At 43.2% G+C, this 21,259-nt stretch overlaps 1 long non-coding RNA gene across 1 annotated transcript in view; it reads left to right on the top strand.

The window, feature by feature from the left end:
* LOC113600568 (uncharacterized) overlaps positions 1-21,259 on the top strand; it is a 76,148-nt gene that overhangs the window by 46,503 nt on the left and 8,386 nt on the right. The window contains exon 4 of the long non-coding RNA XR_008292513.1: positions 11,751-11,968. This is a non-coding gene — a long non-coding RNA (uncharacterized LOC113600568). The remainder of the gene's footprint in view (positions 1-11,750; positions 11,969-21,259) is intronic.

Raw genomic sequence — 21,259 nt, forward strand, 5'->3', positions numbered from 1 at the left:
TGCATTCATACTTACGTAGTTCTATAAATTTAAATTTATGTGAATATAGCTCCTTACAAATATACCTTCTTTAATCCTGCTGTACTCTTCTGGTCATGAAAATTTCACTGTGTGTGTCATCTTTATTTCCTCTTGAATCTGTAACTTTGGGGCAATGTTTCTAATTTATCCTATTCCAAGTCTTATCTCCTGTAATTATGGTGTCTCCTGGCTTGGCCATCGTCCCGTGGATTGGAATTTCATTTTAAATCCTCCAGTTGCTGTACCGACTTAGAAAAGATTTGGGGGTTTTTGTGTGTTTTCCTTTCTGGTTCCTGCCCCGTCCTGTTGGAATTCATTGCATCACCCTATACTTTCCTTGCTTGATTACATGGTATGGGCTAGCAAGGAGCTTGGCATCTACTTTGGGGGATGGGCTGCCTGCTCTGGCTCACCAGAGAAGCTCCTTGAATAATGAGATCCATGTCAAAACTCACTGAATGAAGTGGCTGTGGCCGGAGCCCTGAGTTCCCATCCAGAAAGCAACATATTCCTGAACTTGGGTGATGTGGGCTTGGAAAGTTCCATCCCTTGTCGTAAACCAGCTGAGCCTTTTGCAAATCCATCCTGATTACATTGCCCTGTATCAGGTGTCCAGCGGACAGCTGTTCCTCAAACTCCTCCTCCCCCCCCCCAGCCCCTGATACACTCTGGGATTTTCTTTCTTTCTTTCTTTCTTTCTTTCTTTCTTTCTTTCTTTCTTTCTTTCTTTCCTTTGTTTTGAATGATAGCCACTTAAGAGCTCTTCTCATTTCCCCAATTCCTAAATTCCACATTTTCAGTCCATTTTGTCATACTTTCTTTTGCTGCGGCTGCAATTAGGGAGAGGGATACCCAGTTGCATTCTTTAGCAATAGGGTCATTATTAGGAAAGAGCTGAGGAGTAAGGGAGTCATCTAGAGATACAGCTTGATGAGAGGTTAATTAGTGTCTCCAGTGATCCCTAAAGTCTGATTGTAGGGGTGCTTGTGTGTGATCCCGCTGGATTCTCCAAAGATGCTCAAGAAGAAACAAGTGAACACAGAGAGTCCTTACGGTTACTCGCACGTACTCACACGTTACTTCCACTTGACCTTCATGATTGTTTAGGTTGTTGAATACTGTTGTGGGCCATACGTCCACAGACCCATAAAGGCAAGTGTGATCATTAGCTGGAGTCGAGGAGATCCCTCAGGACCACTCTCACACTTAACTGCTCCGGATGTGATTTTATTTGATAAATGATGATGCCATCGGTTTGGAAGCATTACATTATAAATAGCAGGAAAACAACAAGCTGGAAAGTTCAAAGACAAAGCTTCAACTTCAGATAATGCTCTCACTGAAGACTTGATTTTTTTCCATCTTTCTTCCGGATTTCACACTAAGTCTGTTTCTTTCTTTGTTCCCAAGATGCATACCAACAGCTCCATATCTTCTTGCCTTATCCAGCAAATGTGAAAACTTCTTTCCCTGAGATTTCTCGGTGTAAAGTCTTGAGATTCATTCTGAATTGGCTAAAGTTTTAGAAATGCCCTGAATCAACTTTCTGGCTAAGCATGGACAGGGCTGAGTGGCATGGCCTGACTTATGACCTCTGTACCAAGGGAGCAGGTGGAAGTCAGACCATTAGCAAAGAGGGTGGTAGGTGGCAAAGAGATAGCCAACCAAAGTCCATTATAAGATTTATGCTTGGTCTTCTGGACATTTGAATATCAGCAAAGTGTTAAAATAATACTTTGACCTCTACCTTCCTTTGTATTTGAGGACCCCCCTCCACCAAATTTCTGACCCTGTGAAACCCATTCACTACCACCGTCTGCAAGGCTGTGGCTCTCAAATCTAGACCTGATTCTTTTTAACTGGGCAGGAATGGTGGTGTGATTTTGATAACCATCTTAACTTTAAAGAACTTTAAAGAACTATTCAGAAATATTAATGCAAATGCATTCATAAATGCAACCACTTGCATTCATTCATTCTAATATATTTTTATTCTTCATTCTTTTATCCCATCCCATTGGAAAACATAGATTAAATATCTGCCACGTACCAATCACTCTGCAAGATCCTAAGATCCAAGGACAAATAGCACGCTAAACTCAGAGTTTAAAAGGAAGTAAGAGAGACAGGCATATAAACAATTAACAGTCATAAAGGTTTTTTTTTTTTGGTAAAATTATAAAAAAGTATTTAAAAATAGCCACTTCCCTAAACTCCAAACCACTGTGTTGTGTGTGTGTGTGTGTGTGTGTGTGTGTGCGCGTTGCTAGTCAATTTCTATTTCCTACCTACTTTCCTGGTCTAAATGTCTTCAACTTGTCACTATTCTTCACTCTATTTTTTAAAAATATTTATTTATTTATTTTTGAGAGAGAGACAGTGAGTGTGAGTGGGGGAGGGAAAGAGAGAGAGAGAGAGAGAGAGAGAGAGAGAGAGAGAAAATCCCAAGCAGGCTCCATGCTGTCAGCACAGAGCCCAATACGGGGCTCGATCTCACAAACTGTGAGATAATGACCTGCGCCAAAACCAGAAGTCAGACCCTTAACTGACTGAGCCACCCAGGCGCCCCCCCCCTCACCCTTTTTGTGACACCTGTATTTCTTTTACTTATTGGGGTCATCTTGTACTCTACTCCTAGGACTCCACAAAACTAGCCCCAGAACCAGTCAGTGTCATGTACACCTGGGGTTGCCTTAACAAACATATGGTTGATGACCAGAAGAACACTGATGCTTTCTAGATAGTGTCTCACTTCGCTGTGGCATAGACTTCTTACAACAAGGACTTTTGGGTTCTACGGTTGCTAGGAAAGTGAGACCTATATCTTTCTTTAATTGAATTTAGATGTTTAAAAGTAAGCTCTTTGCTTCCTTTCTCTTAAGGAAAAAAATGTTTCCCACATGCTTTATGGGCCGTAAGAGTCACACCCAGGCAGTGGGAAGGGAGAGTGATTTGGCGTCAGACTGGTCTAAATTTGGACCCCTGATTTGCGATTCACTGGCTCTGTTACCTTGATTCTTTTTTTTCTTAAATGTTTATTTATTTTTGAGAGAGAGAGAGAGCATGAGCCAGGATAGGGCAGAGAGAGAGGGAGGCACAGAATATGAGTGAAGCAGGCTCCAGGCTTTGAGCTATCAGCACAGAGCCTGATGCGGGGCTTGAACTCACAACTGTGAGATCATGACTTGAGCCGAAGTCGGACGTTTAACCGACTGAGCCACCCAGGCTCCCCTGTTACTTTGATTCTTAATCTCCATGAACCATAGATCATTTTCCTGTCAAACAGAAGCACAATTCCTACCGCACAGATAGTGGAGAATTTCACGTTAGATGTATGAGAGAGCACGTAGCACAGCATTTGGGGTATGGACAGCTTGGTTGTACTTTATTTCCTCTCCATTTCTTCTGTGCTATTTCTTTTTTCCTTTTGACCCAAACAGCCTAGTGACTGTTTAATAATGGGTCACAAGGTCCTGGGGGGTAAGAAAGCTTTAGGAAGGGACTTTTACCATGTTTTAATGCTGCCATTTGTCTTGTGATATAAATGACTATATATATAGATATATACCTATATATCTCTCTCTCTATCTCTCTCTCTATCTCTATCTCTATCTCTATCTATATATATTTAAGTTCTAACAAATATGCAGCCAATATAATTTTTATCATTAATCAAATATGTTGCAGGAGTGCCTGGGTGGCTCAGTTGTTTAAGCGTCCAGCTTCGGCTCAGGTCATGATCTCGCAGTTCGTGAGTTCGAGCCCCGTGTCGGGCTCTGTGCTGACAGCTCAGAGCTTGGAGCCTGCTTTGGATTCTGTGTCTTCTCTCTCTGCCTCTCTCCTGCTCTTGCTCTGTCTTTCTCTCAAAGATAAATAAACATTAAAAAAATTTTTTTTAAAAAGTATGTTGCCATGAAAATGAATATAGCAAATGATGGGCTGTTGTCTTCTTAAGCAAAGTGACATATTCTGAACATATGTAGCTAAGGAAGCTCATACACAGTGTCCTAGTGTGTCCCTGAGTGGTTTGTAATGTTAGTCGACCAACAAGGAAGTAATTATTATCATCAAATGTATTGAAAGAAAACAGTATTTATTCAGCAGCTTCTATGAGCTAGGGAGTGTGCTATGTGCTTTCTGCCTTCACATACATTTTTTAATCCTCCCTAATAAAATATCCCAGATTCTTGGACTTCAGTGTCAAGGGAAGAATGAGATATTGCTCTTACCATTGCAAGCTTTTCTGCTTCATCACTGGTATCTTTAGCAGTTGTTGTGGGAAATCTCTCCAAAAAGCCAAGCATAACAATTGGTAATGCTTCACACATAATGGGCCTATTTGCCGATAAGGTTACAGTTGGCTTCTCACAGCCTTTCCAAGAAATGTAGACTTTTACATTGTGTGTTTATTTATCTGGACCTTGACTTCCATGTTCATTTTACAAAATCTGAATTTGTAACAATTTCTTAAAAACTACCCTGTTTACAGAATACTATGCTTTTACCAGTTACCATTTCATTTTCTACTACTTTCCTACAAATAAGGCAAGTCCCGTGAAGTTAGCTGATGGTTCTGTGGTTCTTGCTACCAAAAAAGTCTCCTAAATTCATCCACATTTCCCCATTTTCTCTTCCAAGGTTCTGATGGCTGGTATTTTGCACTGCATGGCTACAATGGTGAGGGATCGTTTGGAGTCCTTACTAGGTACCAAACACTGTTTGGGGTACTATATGCCAATTATTGCACTTAATTGCTCCTGAGAACATCGTTGGAAGTAGGAGGCATTTGTGAACCTATCTTCAGATGTGGAAACTGAGGTACCAAGAAGTTCAATATTTTCCTCACTGCTTGGAAGTGACATAGCTAAGAATCAAATCTAGGCAGTTGGACCCTAGATCTCATGCTTTGGACCACCACCTGCTTTTATCACTCCAACATTTATGCAGGAGTTTCCTAACTGGTTTCATTGCATCCACTCTTTTTTAAAAATTATTTTTTAATGTTTATTTTTGAGAGAGAGACAGAACACAAGTGGGGGAGAGGCAGAGAGGGAGGGAGACAGAATCCGAAGCAGGCTCTAGGCTCTGAGTCGGCAGCACAGAGCCCGACGCCGGGCTCAAATCCATGAACTGCAAGATCATGACCTGAGCCGAAGTCAGACGCTTAACAGACTGAGCCACCCAGGTGCCCCTCACCGCACCCACTCTTGACCTTCTAGGAATCTCTACCCTGCAGCTTGTTCTAAGCTCATTCCAATCATATCATCTTTTTTTTTTAAGTTTATTTATTTTGAGAGAGAGAAAAAGTGGGGGTGGGGCAGAGAGAGAGAGGGAGGGAGAGAGAATCCCAAGCAGGCTCCCTACTATCAATGTGGAGATGGATGCGGGGCTCGAACTCAAACTGCAAGATCATGACCTGAGCCAAAGTTGGATGCTTAACCCACTGAGTGACCCAGGTGCCCCTGATCATATCATCTTCTTGCTTGAAACTCCTGATGCCTTTTTTCTGCCTTACGTATCAAGTCCAGACTCATCATGGCCCATAAGACTCTGACGGTCTGTCCTTACCTTCTCTCCAGCCTCATCTTGTTATGGTCAGTCTTTCCATCGGCCGTGTGATTGATTATGTAGTGGATTGTGTAGTGCTTTGCCCTTTCACAAGGGCCCCTGCAAAAGCAGACTTCTACCTGGATTTTTCTCCTTGTACTATTGTGTTCTGAGATTTGCATATTACTGCTAAGACTGTCTCTAAATCTTGGACATCGATGACTCCTCCCCTTGTTTTCTTCCTTCCTTCCTGATTCTTCCTTTTCACCTCCCAATGGACTTCTTGCCTACTTCCCTGTACCTCAGGGACCTACCTCCAGTTCCTGGTTCCCCCCCTCACAACCCCCCATCCATCCCATTCTCAACACAAACTCTTCCTTGGTTAAGCAAACCTATGGCTTAAACTAACGCTGCTGTAGATTGATTCCAAATACTATTCTCAAACTCTGTGCCAGGATTTAGATGTTTGTATTTAGCTGATTTCTAGATGTCTCTTCTGGAAATGTGCACAGAAACTTCAAATTCAACATGTCCAAAACTGTGTTAATGGCCTTGTCTTGTAAGCTGCCAACTGCTCTTGTATTTCTACCATCAATGGTTTTTCTATCCACCCAATCATCTGTACCAGCAACTTCAGGGTCATCCTTGATGTTTCTCTGTCATTTGCCATGTCTTCGAGTGCTGGCAATTCAATCTCTAAAGTGTCTGTTGAGTGTGCTTTGTCTTCTTCATTCCTGTTTTCTTCGACTCAGTTTAGACATATTTCATCTCTTATCTGAAATATTGCAAAAACCACCCTAATGGTTTACCTTCTAGTTAGTTCTCCATGCTATTCCTAGCAGGAGAAATCACATCAAAGGGCTTAACTTACTGTGCTCAGTGTCTCTGAGAAGCAAGGATCACCCCACTGAACTGGAAGTGGCAGTGACAGACTATCAGTGACGTGGTGACATAAAGCCCCTGACCTAGTCCTGGCTGCTTCACTGAACCCTAGAAGTTTCTAGGTTAAGAATGACAACAGCAGCGGAAAAAGCAACAGGGAAGTAGCTGTCACCATCTTCCTATGACGACTTCCAACATTTATGGCACTTTGACTCTGTATTTGGCCCAATTCAAACATTTTTTTAAAGTTTATTTATTTATTTTGAGGGAGAGAGAGAGAGAGAGAGAGAGAGAGAGAGAGAGAAAGAGAAGGGGCAGAGGGAGAATCCCAAGCAGTCTCTGCACCATCAGTGCAGAGTCCAACAGGAGCTCAATCCCAAGAACCGTGAGATCGTGACCTGAGCTGAAATCAAGAGTCATATGCTCAACCGACTGAGCCACCCACGTGCCCTGGACCCAGTTCAAATTTTATATACATCTTATTTAATCTAACATTCATCTGAGAGTGACCTTTGATATAGCAGTGGATTTATAAAGAAATCTGTACCTTCTTAACAAGACTCGGATTCTCTTTGGAAATCCAATCCCATTGGTGGGTGCAGTATTGGTGGGATTTTATATCAAGTGCCCGCCCCTCCCCTGGCAAGGGGTAGTTACTTGACTCAAGCAAGGCCAATGTACTTTCCAGTGGAACTTTAAATCTTAAAGGATGACAGAATGGAAAAAATTTTGGGGGCTCATTTACTTCTGAGGTGACACCTCTATGAGATGGTTTAGTAGTCTTTTCAAGCAGATCCTAAATGCCAGGCTGATTTCTGTCCTGATGCATGCTCTATTTCCAAGCCTGGCTCTCCAGCCTCTAACCTTCTGTCCATTCTGTGCATTGATTAAATATCTTGCCAATGAATTCTTCCTTGTTTTTCTTCCTCCTCCTTTAACTTCACTTAGCCAAAGTGGGTTTCGATTGCCCGCAACCAGAGAACACCAACTGATGCTGAAATCATCCCACGAAAACCTTTTGCTGTAGAGGTAGGAAAGTTGAGGTCTCTCTGTAACTTGCCTCAGGTCGCGTGGGGAGTTAATAGCAGAATCTTTATGTAAAGGATATTTTGTCATTCCTGGTCTAGTATTCTTTGGCTCAGAGTGGCTCAAGAATGATCCTGAGGCCCAGAGTTCCTTGGTTTGAATACTTGGTTCCATGATATGTTTATCTTTGTGACTTTGGATAAGTCACCTAATCTCTTTCTGCCTCTGTTTTCTCACTCATAAAATTTGGAGAATAATAGCACCTCCCCTGTGTGGTTGTTGTATAGATCATATCGTGTAATGCTATATGAAACATAGTCAGAGAGATACAAATGTTAGTAATTACTATTGTTGTTTTCACTGCACCCACTGGCCACTGTAGGAATATTGTTGCTGTTATAAATAGTTTGTTTGCAGCACTGGTGAGGAATATTTTAACTGTATTATCCTAGTCTTTTTTAGTTAGAGAACTCTAATTCAGATATCCAAAGTGCCCTCTCCGCAGATGGCCAGGAAGGGTGCTGGTGGCTTGGTAGCAGAGAGTTTATTCTGTCTCTTTTTTACTCTGAAAAAAAATATCATTAAAAAGGACTGTTATTTTCTTCTTCTTTTTTCTAACCAATGAAATAGACATCAAAGTACAGAGTGTTTGACAAGAGGACCAGTTGGTTCCATTCAGGGGCACATTATGAATTGTTCGTTTTTGACAGGGGGAACAATTCATTACATTTTGTTTATGTAGCACCTCCTGAGGGTCCATTTCTAAGTGGTTCACAAAAGGCTTGTTCTCACTGGAACACGCTTGTCCTTTAGCGTTCCCAGGGACTGAAGATCATGTGTGCAAATAAAATAAACTCACCCTGAAGGCCAGTAATTTAGATTAATAAAGAGCTATGTTTATGCAACTCCATTAACAAAATTCTGCATGGCAAGTCGAACCCAATTTTCTCAGACAGCACAACCATTTCTAAACAAGACTTGATGAAGAATGGCTAGTTTTTTGGGTATACAAAGTAAGGAGAAGGTCTTTTCATAGTCCTCAGACCCCCAGGATGATTTCTGTGACCTCTGCTTTTCAGGAGACCACTCAGAGGTTGAAGCAGCTTGAATTTGGAAGACTCTGTATCTGTAGAAATTAAGTCAGACCCCTCTCTCCATCCCATCATCTTCCCATCCTTCCATCACACATGCACTTCTTTTTAAGAAATCTCTCACAGACGTGTAAGTAGTAGAATCTAGACTCTTTTGTTTATATCTGGGTGTTCCAACAGGAGAGCCAGGAGAGGCAGAAGAGATTCGTTATATACCACCCAGTGGGTCCTAATAATAACCATGTGAGTAGCACTTTCTTTAATTCTCTATGCCTTCTGGAAGAGTGAAGGCCCAGAGCAGTTCCAAAGCTTGCCCAAAGGAAAGGAAGCTCCCATTTACTGGGTACCTGTTACATAGCGGACATGATGTGAGAGGTTTTCATATTAGTGATTTATTGCATTGTCTAGAGAACACTGAAATGTATGTGTGTGTTCATTTGATAGATACAGAAACAGAGGGCACTGAAGAGTCACAGAACAGCTGATATCACTAGGAAGCAGGAGGCTGAAAAGTCTATGGTCTTCCCTATGGCCTCATGTTGCCTCCCCAGAGACCACCTACGGTCAAGGCCCTCACCCTCTGCCAACCCCAGTCCTTCTGTGACATCCTGGCTTTCTTCCCCTTTCCTCCAAAATGTCAATAAGAAGGGTCAGAAAGGAAAACCACAGCGTCCACACAAATAGCTGAGGGAGGGCTAGGGTGTGAGAAAGGTCCGTCGGAGTGTGTGGTCGTATGAAGATAACGTTTTCCACCAGGGCTGGGAGCCCAGGGAACGTGTGTCTCCTCCAGGGCTGCCTTTTGCACTGGTGTTTCCTGAATGGTGGTTGATCAGCCTTTCCCTCCTCATCTACACCTCGGTTCAGCGGTGATGGAGCAGGCGCCTCCTGTGCTCTCTTCTGTGCCGGTTCTCAGCAGTTCCTTTCCTTTCTGGATGTCTGCCTCCCTTGACTTCAGTTCCTGTCTCCACGTGGGTGACCCCACACCTGGACCTGCCGCCTAGGCCTGTGTCTTGAGCACCACCCCTCCCGCTCATGAAGGTGTTCGATGGCCCCCTGCATCTGCGTGTGGCCACCGATGTGCCCTACTCTTGCACTCTGTTCCAGAAGACAGGAGCATCCACACCTACTGTCTTCTAGTCACAACAGATTAAGATAGCTATCAACTCACTTAGTACACAGTCTGGTTTTTTTTTGGATACCTCCGTGAGCACCAGCCAAGTGTGCTCAGGGCTAGCATGCAAAATGTAGAAAACAAAGTCCTAATTTCTGTGAAACTTCCGGTCCATGATGGTATATTCTATGTGTGTTGGGGGATAGGGTGCTACTGAGGGGATCAGCCAGACTTCTCTTCGTGTAGTGCTTATTCCTCTATTAAAACCCTGCTTTCTTCTGCCTGTTATATGGGTTGTTTTCTACACATCTGTCACCCACTTTTTCATGGAACCCCCAGATCCTCTCTTAGTCGTCTCTGAGGCCTTCCCTGCTCCAGCACGCTGGTACGGTACCGAGTGGGTCCTCAATAAGTACACTTGAATAAATGGATGAATTTAGAGGCCAAGATGTGGGTGAGGAGAAAATCCATCCCTTGCTAACTGCTGGAGTGGGACAACCTATCCCTTACTTAGCAGTACTGCTAGAGGTAGTGCTTAAATATTGGTTGTACTTTAAAACATGTTGTGTCTATACTTAAAAAATTTTTATTATTATTTTTATTTTAGAGAGGGAGAGTGTGTGAGTGGGGAGAGGGAGGGAGGGAGGGAGAGAGAGAGAGAGAGAGAGAGAGAGAGAGAGAGAGAGAGAGAATCCAAGCAGGCTCCATGCTGTCAGCACAGAGCCTGATGTGGGTCTTGATCCCCCCACCCTGGGATCATGACCTGAGCTGAAATCTAGGGTCGGATGCTCAACCAAGCTGAGCCACCCAGGAGCCCCGAAACATGCTGTATTTGTGAAACCAGTTCCTTGGAATAAAGGAAGAACTGGTAACATATTTCAAGGGTTTATCCTTATGCTAGGCATTGTCTGAACACTCCTGTGCAATCTGGTTTCATCCGCCCATAGGTCCTGGGAGGTAGCATTATTATCCTTGCTTTAGAGGTAAAGATACTGAAGCTTAGAGAGGTTAGGTACTTACTGAAGGTCATATGGCTAGTATGCAGCCGAGCTGCGTATGGCCTGTCTTAATCCAACGCTTGTGTGTTTTCAGAGCCCGCCCTGTAATATTTCCAGTTCATTAAAAGCTGAAATAGGTATCTGGCTGAAGGGTCAATCATCACTTAATGTCATTCAATTTTCTATTATCTCAGGTCCTCCAAAACCCTTGAATTGTCACGGTGAAGGGAGTCTCAACCCTGATAGACATGGGTGTATTATTTCTGTATTTTTACATGTTTAGGAAACAAATTTTTCAAGGAAGAAGGTGGACTTTCCAGCTCTTTCTGGCAGAGCCGAGCGTTGGTTAGGATGATGCCGATCAATGCGCGTCCGTGGGGTGTCAGTTCTCTCCACAGGCTCCTATCTGTCTGTGGCCACCATCAATAAAGCCCTGTAAGCAGATCTGTACGTTTGGGGCCCGGCTGGCGAGGCACGTGCCATGAAGCACCCCCTCCCCGATAATCGAACTCTTGTAAGCTGCGTTGAATGAGATTCTTTCTCCCAGGAGAAGTATATGTTTGTTTGTTGGCATGGTCCTAAATGACTTAAAGAAAAATGCCGGAAACCAGTACCGCGTTCTTCCCTGAAAGGAACATTGGCCCTTTGTTCAAGAAATACATTTGCAGAACGGCTTCTGAGTAAGTCCTTGGAAGTCCTCACGGTTTATATGTCTTTGTAAGCTCCTGGCATTGAAGGACTGAGGTTTTTCTTTTGCTTTTTTCTCCCCCAATGAATCCAACATTGTATTGAACACACTCTCACTCAATTTTGATAAAACCAACAACTCACAAAGCCAACTTGAGTGGAAAGAGTCGGAGCATGAGTAAAATTCACTATTGTCAGAGGCTGTTTAGTGTTAAAAGGTTAGAAATGTGGGTATTGAGGCTGGAGCCCCACTATTTTCTTACATCCTTTTTGTTCTGGAATAGCATCATGTTTGTTTTAGTAACTGCACTGCTGTTTGGATAGACAGCGGTTGAAAGTATTTTCTCTGGCACCTGTACGTAGTTTGCCTTTTGTTTTTCTCCACAGGTCTGTGAGCTGACTGTGCGAGAGGCCGTGTGGGCCTTCAGGAGTCTAGGGCTTTATGGTAAATGGAGGCAGGTATAAACCTGGCTTCCTTGGCTACTCTCTCTGACCGTGATGCGGGGGAAGTTCTTCATCTCTCCGAACCTCACTTTCCTCCATCTGCAGAATGGAAAGAATATGGCTGTTTATTCTACATGGTTGTGTTGAGGATTAAAGATGAGGTGAGTTGCCTAACACGGTCACAACAGAGGTATTTAACCAACATCTGCCTGCCACCTCTCTCACCTGCTCTGCAAGGTTAGGATCCTGACTGGCCAGGAAGTTAATGGACAAGGTGTATTAGTCTGCTCCAGCTGCTGTAACAAAGCACCACAGACCATATTGCTGACACAACAGGAATTTATTTCTTCACAGTATTGGAGGTGCGAGTCCAAGATCAAGGTGTTGCAGGGTTGCTTTCTTCTGAGGCCTCTCTCCTTGGCTTGTAGTTGGCTTTCTTCTCCTTCCATCCTCACTTGGTTTCCCCTCTCTGTGTGTCTGTGTCCTGCTCTGGTCTTATAAGGACACCAGTTATATTGGATTGGGTCCCACCCTGATCACCTCATTATAACTTAATTAGCTCTTGAAAGACCCTGCCTCCACATTCTGAGGTCCTGGGGGTTATGACTTCAACATACACATTTTACGGGGACACAACACAGCCTGTAACATGAGAGGAGTCTGGTTGGCACCAGTGAGAATATGTGGCTGATTCTGCATAGAAAGAACAGTTAGTTCCCCCATTCTTCCTTCTCCAGATTCTCTGCATGGGGAGCATGTAAGACGGCACTTGATTATTCCCCCCGACTTTTTGTTTGGTCTGAGTCCCATTCTCTGCCTCATTATCCAAACCAGGCAGAAAACCTGTTCAGCTCAGAATGTTTCCGCCACGTTTGTGGCTCCCAGCTCTTGTGTCACCACGGTGGACACACAACAAATACTTAGAGTTTGTTCACTGCATTGGCCATGTATCTTGGAATATATAGCACTGTATGCATACACTATAGCTAGGTTCTCAGTAAATGTTCATGTGTTTTTTCAGCAAACATGTATTGAGCCTGAATAATACAGTCTTTGCTCCCAAGGAGCTCATTCTCCACTGGGGAAACAGACTAATAAATGTCATTTCAGATTAATAAACCTAATTGCTTTGAAGTGGGACAAGGTAGTCGAACGAGCCTACAGGCGCATAGACAGGATGGGGGTTGAAGTTTGGGAGGAGAGGCAGGTGGTCTAGGAAGGCTAGAATTCTAGAGTCTTGCTACTGAAAGCGTGTTTCACAGATCAGCCTCATGGCATCACCTGGGACCTTATTATAAATGCTGAGTCTCAGGCTCACCCTGTGGAATCAGAATCTGCTCTGCTCCAGGACCTGCAGCCCAGACATTAGAAACTACAGTGCCCACATGGGATAGAATGTAAATGAGTACAGGTGCAGCCGCTCTGGAAACCAGTACAGAGGCTTTTCAAAAAATTAGAAATAGAGCTACCCTGTGACCCAGCAATTGCACCACTAAGTATTTATCCAAAGGATACAAAAATGCTGATTTGAAGGGACACATGCGCCCCAGTGTTTATAGCAGCTCTATCCACAATAGCCAAGTTATGGAAAGAGCCCAAACATCCATCAACCGAGGAATGAATAAAGAAGATGTGGCATATATTATATACAATGGAATATTACTCAGCCATCAAAAAGAATGAAATCTTGCCATTTGCAACAACATGGATGGTACTGGAATGTAATACAGTAAGCAAAATAAGTCAGAGAAGGAGAAATAGCGTATGATTTCACTCATATGTGGAATTTAAGAAACACCACAGGAGACCATAGGGGAAGGGAAGGAAAAAGAAGATAAAAACAAAGAGGGAGGCAAACCATAAAAGACTCTTAAATACAGAGAACAAACTGAGGGTTGCTGGAGGGGAGGTCTGTGGGGCGATGGGCTAAATGGCTGATGGGCACTTGTTGGGATGCACGTGGGGTGTTATATGTCAGGAATGAATCACTAAATTCTACTTCTGAAACCATCATTACACTATATGTTAACTAACTTGGATTTAAATAAAATTTAAAAAATTATGAGAAATTATGGAGAGTTCTCTAAAATTAAAAAAAAAAACCAACCCAGATGTAAATGAGTGCAATAGGTGAGTGTAAGAAAAATCACAAAGCTCTCCATCTATATTTTATTTGCCCATGTTTTTCCTGGAGCTTTGGTGTGGCAGAGACACAACTGAGTGCTCCCCTTTTGTACTCTAGAGTTATTGTCAGAGGTGGCTATCCGGTTGAAATGCACATTTCCCTGACTACCTGGCATCTAGTGGGGTCATGTGGCTAGTTCTTACCACTAATGAGGTATGTAAGGATGTGACAAAGGTCCCCTCTGGGCTGGGGCTTTTAGTAAGCAGATAGGGGTTTTCTACTCTCCTTTTTCCCATCTCTGACTGAAGACCAAACATCAAAGCCCTAAGCGATGGCAGAACCATAAGATGGAAGGAAGGAGCTTGGGTCCCTAAATCACCATCTGGAGGAAAACCAGCACCAGCGACTGTCACAAGACCATGAAATAAATGCTTATTGCATTAAATCACGCACATTTTGGGCTTTGTTAATTATAGCAGCTAGCGTTACCCTAAACACATGGATGGAATGTTCATTATCAGGACAATGACAATCTAATGACAATAACAACCGGAACTGACACTGAGCTGCAGTGTTCATGAGGTGATAGAGGGTGGTGGAGACTGTGGTGAACTGGAGACTGCTTGCCCTGTATAAGAAGGAAGTCTCTATCCAAGCCTACTTGATTGCTGCTTGTATAAATATAGCCTCATTATTGTTAGAACTTCCAATTTTACAATCCTGCCTCACTTTTTTTTTTTTAAAGCTATGTGCCAAATAAAACAAAATCTATGGGCTCAATCTGGCATATTGGCAGTAACTGGTAGATGTCTTATCTCCCTGCCGACACCTCCAGTCATTTTGCAGATGTGGAAGCTGCGAAGGTTTCTGGAATAATGCGTTGTTCCTGGTAACACACACGGAATGTCTGTTGTACAGTCGATCGAGTAAAGGATTCCTGCTTACAGCCACCAGGGCAGGAGTAAGATCACCCGTGTTCCCCTCCTCACTGTCCCTTCTACCAGTATTTGTGCAGCTGCTGCTGCTCTAACGTAACTGGTGTTACTGGTGTGCCCTCCAAAGCCAGTTGTTTTGTTTGTTCTCATTTTATCCTCCAACGTCCTGTGAGGTATTATCAGCGTCTCCATTGTACCAGAGGGAAAATGAGGCACAGAGAGGTGGCTTGCTAAAGGTCCCTTTGGCTAATAGTTCTAGGTCAGCCTTGCTACCCGAGTTTGGGGATTTTCCTAGGGTCCCTTACATTGTCCCGCCAAGGCCAAGATGAAGACATTGGAGATGCTTGGGTTCAGACTGTTCTAGTGAAGAAGGCCAGGATCAGCCTGGGAACAAACTCCGTTTTTTTTTTGTTTGTTTGTTTTGTTTTTTTTTTATGTGAAAGGGCCTTTGGATGTTGAGTGTGAGAAGGAGGGATATGAAGTGAGGGAAAGGGAATGATTATTTCCTCCTTTCCTTTACCTGTGGGGAGAGGGGGGTACAGCACACGACATCTAGGCTGGTGGGTGTCATGTTCCTTCTCTGTCACTTAGAGAATAAGATGTCTTTTAGGAGGTCCTGAGCATTTCTGGAACTATTGGTGTAGATCTCTATAACATTTTAACCGTGTGGCCGTATGCACGTTACCTTACTTTTTTGAGACTTGGTTTCCTCAGTTGTAAAACAAAGAGACTAGAACAATACCCCCGGTGGAGCATAACCTTCGGGCTCCGGAAGATTACAATTGGCGAGGGCCGTGCCAGGCACAGAGTAGGTCCACTGTCAATGGTAAGCGAGTGAGCCAGCAGCTCTGAAAGCATTTTGTAGATGGACTTGAATGAGCTGCACACACACCAGTGATAATAATTGTCCATGGGCTGGGGCACCTGCCAGCTCGCCCATGAATCTGTCCCCAAACCGCCAGGCCTGGGCTGTGGATGCGTTTCTGGATGTCCAGAGGCCAGCTTTGCAAAGAGGAGCAAACAACACCATCTATTCACAGTCTCGCGGGCTCCTCCTGCCAGAGCCCACGAGGGGTTTGGATTCAGACAGCTATTGAAGGGAAGCCACAAAGACACGTTTTCTCCCCTGTGGCCTGGAGTGAAGACAGAGCGGCCCAGGCACAAGAAGACGGTTGTTTTGCATCCGCCGGCAGCCGGCAGATTCTGTCAAAGCAGCTGAAGGAGAGAAGTCGTCAAAACACCCAGGAAAAACAAGAGCTCCGGCGCAGGCAGGAGATAAAAGATAAGGAGGGCGGCCGCCGAGGCACACAGGCCCCCTTCACTGAACGCTGGCAGCCACCCTCTTACCATTGTCTGGAACCACGGGCTCTGATGATGGAGGCTTTCTTATTTTTCCTCTTAAAGAAAGAATTTATTTCAGAGGAAAGAGAGTTTGTGTTGTATGAACAGTGATTGCCAAATGAAATCTTTGGTTGTTAAAGTCAGGAGGCACAGATTCAAACTGGCCCTTTGTCCCTGGTGGTGGAGAAGGTGGGCGGAGTGCCCCCTCCATTTCAGCGCTGGCTCCCTTCTTGGCTTTGCTGCACTACCGTCGCCCTTGCTGTTGACTTTGCGGTTACAAAATGGAGGCCAGCCTCTTCGATGGCCGTCCCTGCTCTCATCCAGACTCTGCCCCTGTCCCCGGAGCCTGTAGCCACCCACCTCTCTCTATGCCCTGTCATCTTCCTTGCCTTTGTTTATATTGTCCCTTTGCCCCTGCCTGGAGGGAGTAACCTTGTCCTACCCTCCCCTGGCAGGTCCATGGGTACCTCAAGTCGACTGTGATCTTGGCGTCTTAAATCTCATGCTGTGCAACAGAGACATCCCCCGAGTTTCTTCTTTGGAGAAACAAGCTACTTAACTCCAGATTAGTGAAGAAGGGGCTAAGGAACCAGGGGGTTTATCTTAAATGTGATGTGCCTGCTACCCTACAACCGTCCATATCAAGGTATTGGGGGAGGGGCTGATGGGAATCACACAGGGGGAGGAACTAACGGATTCTTCTCAAGAAATTCCTGGGGAATGATACTCCTGTCCCCACCATTGCTCCTTCCATGCTGGCTGTCGGTGTTGGTTTGGATTGAGTTTGTGCAGAGGTGATGGTATTTAAAATGGCTCAGTCCCATTGCTTTTCAATAAGCATTTGATGAAGGCATGCTGTGTGTGCACCATCATCAACCAGGTGAGAAGCAGCAAGCTGCTAGCTCTCTGCAGAGAGAATTGGAGGTGGAGCCAGCCCTCACAGAGGTAGGTCTGCCTCATTGGAGGTAGACACATAAACAGGACCTCAGCCCTCACAGACTGAGGCCGACTCAGCTGCCAAGAGGGGCTGGTAGAAATGAAATGGCTGTGCACTCAGAGGCAGTGAGAAGGCTCCCTTCCCAGGAAGCAAGGAGATCGGGTGGCTCTGTCCTGTTTCCCAGTTTATGGAGAGCCGACGCCCTCAGACCTAATACTCCCAGGATATGCGTGGTGGAGTTTTGGATCCAGGCTGAAATAAAGCTCTTATTTTAAATCAATAAACAGAACTTATTTTGAGCCTGGCACTGTGCTAGTCACTTTTATATTTAGCATTATATATAATCCTCAGCATAAATTTTCCAAACAGATATTACGGTCTTCATTTAACAGATGAGGAAATTGAGTCTCCAAGAGGCGGAATAACCTGCCTCAGGGTCACAGGGACACCAAATGGCTTAGTCAGGATTCGAACCCGATTCTGTGCACTTCCAAGTCCCACGTTCCTTTTCCTTCTTTAAGACAAAATCCAGTAATGCAACAAACATACGTGTAATTTGTAAAGCTGAATACTAAATTTATTATTTATTACTTCAGCTCCTTCATTTTCAGTGTTGCCCAGATTTCCCCCTTCACACAGAATCTGGCTTTGTTCATCAGGTCGAGGTCGAGTAAGTCAGGCAGAAGTTAGAGTGATTTAACTTTTGTGCTCAGAAGGCTCTGGAATAGCTAGTTGTAAATTTCTTCCCATCCCTTTCCCCTCAGCCCTCTTTGGCAAATAAAAGGATTGCAACCTGACCCTGCCTCTTGCGCTTTGATTCTCATTGCATTCTTTTTGGATTAAGAGTGTCCGGTTTCCTTGGGAGGGATAAAATATGGCCATCTAAGTGAGGGAAGTACAAGCCCCGCCAGTAAACTCCTTAATGGGAGTTTTTATGGGATGTATTTTCACCTCATTGAGCTTTTTATTTCACTAAGATTCTTTCATCCACCCGAGCAGGTGAAGAAAATGGGAAAATGATGGCAGAGAAAAGAAGAGCTTTAGGAACTTGAAAAGGAAGAGAAAACCAGAAGAAGCTGTTCCCCACATTGTTTGCTTATAAGGTCTAACAAACCCGCAGACTAGGAACAGAAGAGTAAACATGTTTATCCTTGCTTAGCAGCGTGCCTGTAAAATAGGTTGTTTATTAGGAGAACCAGCTGATTAAGCAACCATTTTGCTTGTTTCTGCATCACCATTCATTCACTCAAAAGTCTAAGCATCCATATTGGAAGTCCTGTCTTTAACATGAACAGAACCTGCATGTGATCAGTTAATCAAAGATTTTAAAAGAAGGGAATGATTTAAAAAATACATGTATCATTAATTTTTTGGTTTGTTTTTACTTAAAACTTACGCCTGCATGTGCATTTGTCTGTCTTTTGCTGCAAGGCATTTGTGTGTTGGTTTTCATCTTTCTTGCAAAAAAAAAAAAAAAGCCCAAACCACGCCCATTATATGTCAACCATATTTTGAGTTCCAGTTTCTTTAAAGTGGATCAGGAGTTTAGAGATATTTTTGAAGCAGTTTGATTTCAGACTTCTGAAGTTCCCCCCCCCTCGTATTTTATGGTTGTTTTGTCCATACTTAATTTCAACAAAGAATTCTTAATACCAACGACCTTTATTCTTTTTTTTTTCCAAAAAATTCAATTTAGTTTTCATAGAAACAGTAATTTTTTTAAATACTCTGCACAAGATTATAGATTGTTTCACTAAATGGCATACATATTATTAGCTGCCTTGGAGGGCTCATGCTTGCCAGGTACTGTTCAGTGCTTGACCTGAATTCACTAATTAATCATTGCAATCAGCCTGGAATGCCACTGATATAATTATCCCTATTTCCCAGGGGAGGTAATGACATGAACTGGTTTGAGAAAAATATACTAATGACTCCTGATGAGCCTGTACCTCAACAAATGGGTTCAGAAGTGTGTGATATAATAGCAGGTAGCCTCCTAGCTGTAGCTCTTGGGTTTGGCCATCAGCCACTCTGTGTGCACAAGCCAAGGGGAAGCCAGTTAATCTGAACTAAGAAAGTGCAGTCAAGGGGCGCCTGGGTGGTTCAGTCGGTTAAGTGTCCGACTTTGGCTCGGGTCACGATCTCACAGTTCGTGCATTTGAGCACCACGTCTGGCTCTGTGCTGATCTGCGTTGACAGCTCGGAGCCTGGAGCTTGCTTTGGATTTTGTGTCTCCCTCTCTCTCTGCCCCTTCTAGCTCCCTCTCTGTCTTGCTCTCAAGAATAAATAAACATAAAAGAAAAAAAAAGAGGAAAGCGCAGTTAAGAGGACTCCTACTGTAATGGTGGGAAGGTTGGAGTAATGGAAAGAACATGCATTTTGAGGTCAAACCAGTCTGAGTTTGAATAATAGTGCTGGCAAATACCAGTTACTTCTCTCCAAAAAGCTCATTCCCCATCCATAAAACAGGAATAACTACAATTTATTGGGTTGTTTGTTTTCTTTTATTGATTTCTCCAGCAAGCTTTTCTTTTTTGCTTTTAAGAAGCTTTCCTAATTTCCTTCAGAAAGTCTTTTTTAAATAGCTTCTCTTTCTCTTTTTAATTTTAACTCTAGTGTAGTTAGCGTACAGGGTTCTATTACTTTCAGGTGTACGATATAGTGATTCAACAGTCCCGTGTATTACTTAGTGATCCTCATGAGAAGTGCACTCTTAATCCCTTTAACCTATTGCATCCAGTTCCCCACCCTCCTCCCCTCTGGTAACCACCAGTTTATTCTCTGTAGTTAAGAGTCTATTTCTTGGTTTGCCTCTCTCTTTTTCCCCTTTGTTTTTTTGTTTCTTAAATTGAGCATGTGAGGGAAATCATATGGTATTTATCTTTCCCTGACAGCCTTCTTTCCCTTAGTATTATACTTTCATGCTCCACCCAAGTCATTACAAATGGCAAGATTTCATTCTTTTTCATGGCCGAGTTATATATACCCCATACATCTTCTTTGTCTGCTCATCTATTGATGGCACTTGGGCTACTTCCGTACCTTTGCTATTGTAAATAATGCTGCAAGAAACGTAGGGGTGCATATATCTTTTTGAATTAGTGTTTTCGTATTCTTTGGGTAAATACTCATTTGTGGAATTACAGGATCATATGATAAGTTTATTTTTAATTTTTGAGGAACCTCCACACTGTTTGCCACAGTAGCTGCACCAGTTTACATTCTCACCAACAGTGCAAGAGGGTTCCTTTTTCTCTACGTCCTTGTCACCACTTGTTTCCTGTGTGTTTGAATTTAGCCATTCTAATTGGTGTGAGGTGATATCTTATTGTAATTTTGATTTGCATTTTCCTGACGATGAGTGATGTTGATGTTGAGCATCTTTTCATGTGTCTGTTAGCCATCTGGATGTTTTCTTTGGAGAAATGTCTGCTTATTTCTTCTGCCCATTTTTAATCTAATTATTTGCTTTATGGTGTTGAGTTGTATAATTTCTTTATATATTTTGGATACTAATCTTTTATCAGGTGTGTCATCTGCAAATATCTTCTCCCACTTGGTAGGTTGCCGTTTTGTTTTGTTGTTGTTGTTGTTGTTTTCTGTGCAGAAGCTTTTTATTTTGATGTAGTCCCAGTAGTTTATATTCGCTTTTGTTTTCCTTGCCTCAGGAGACGTATCTAGAAAAATGTTGCTACAGCCAATGTCAGAGAGATTACTGCCTGTGCTCTCTTCTAGAATCTTTATGGTCTCAGGTCTTATATTTAGGTCCTTCATCCATTTTTGAGTTTATTTTTGTGTATGGTGTGCAAAAGTGGTCCAGTTTCATTCCTTTGCATGTAGCTGTCCAGTTTCCCCAACACTTTTTGTTGAAGAGACTGTCTTTCCCATTGCATATTCTTGTCTCCTTTGTAGAAAATTAACTGACCACATATAATTGTGGGTTTATTTCTGGGCTATCTATTCTGTTCTATTGATTTATGTGTCTGTTTTTGTGTTAGTACCATACTGTTTTGAGACTACAGCTTTGTAGTATTATCTTGATATCTGGGATTGTGATACCTCCAGTTTTGTTCTTCTTCAAGATTGCTGTGGTTATTTGGCATCTTATTTG

This window comes from Acinonyx jubatus, chromosome F2 (genome assembly GCF_027475565.1).
Source record: "Acinonyx jubatus isolate Ajub_Pintada_27869175 chromosome F2, VMU_Ajub_asm_v1.0, whole genome shotgun sequence".
Lineage (NCBI taxonomy): Eukaryota > Metazoa > Chordata > Mammalia > Carnivora > Felidae > Acinonyx > Acinonyx jubatus.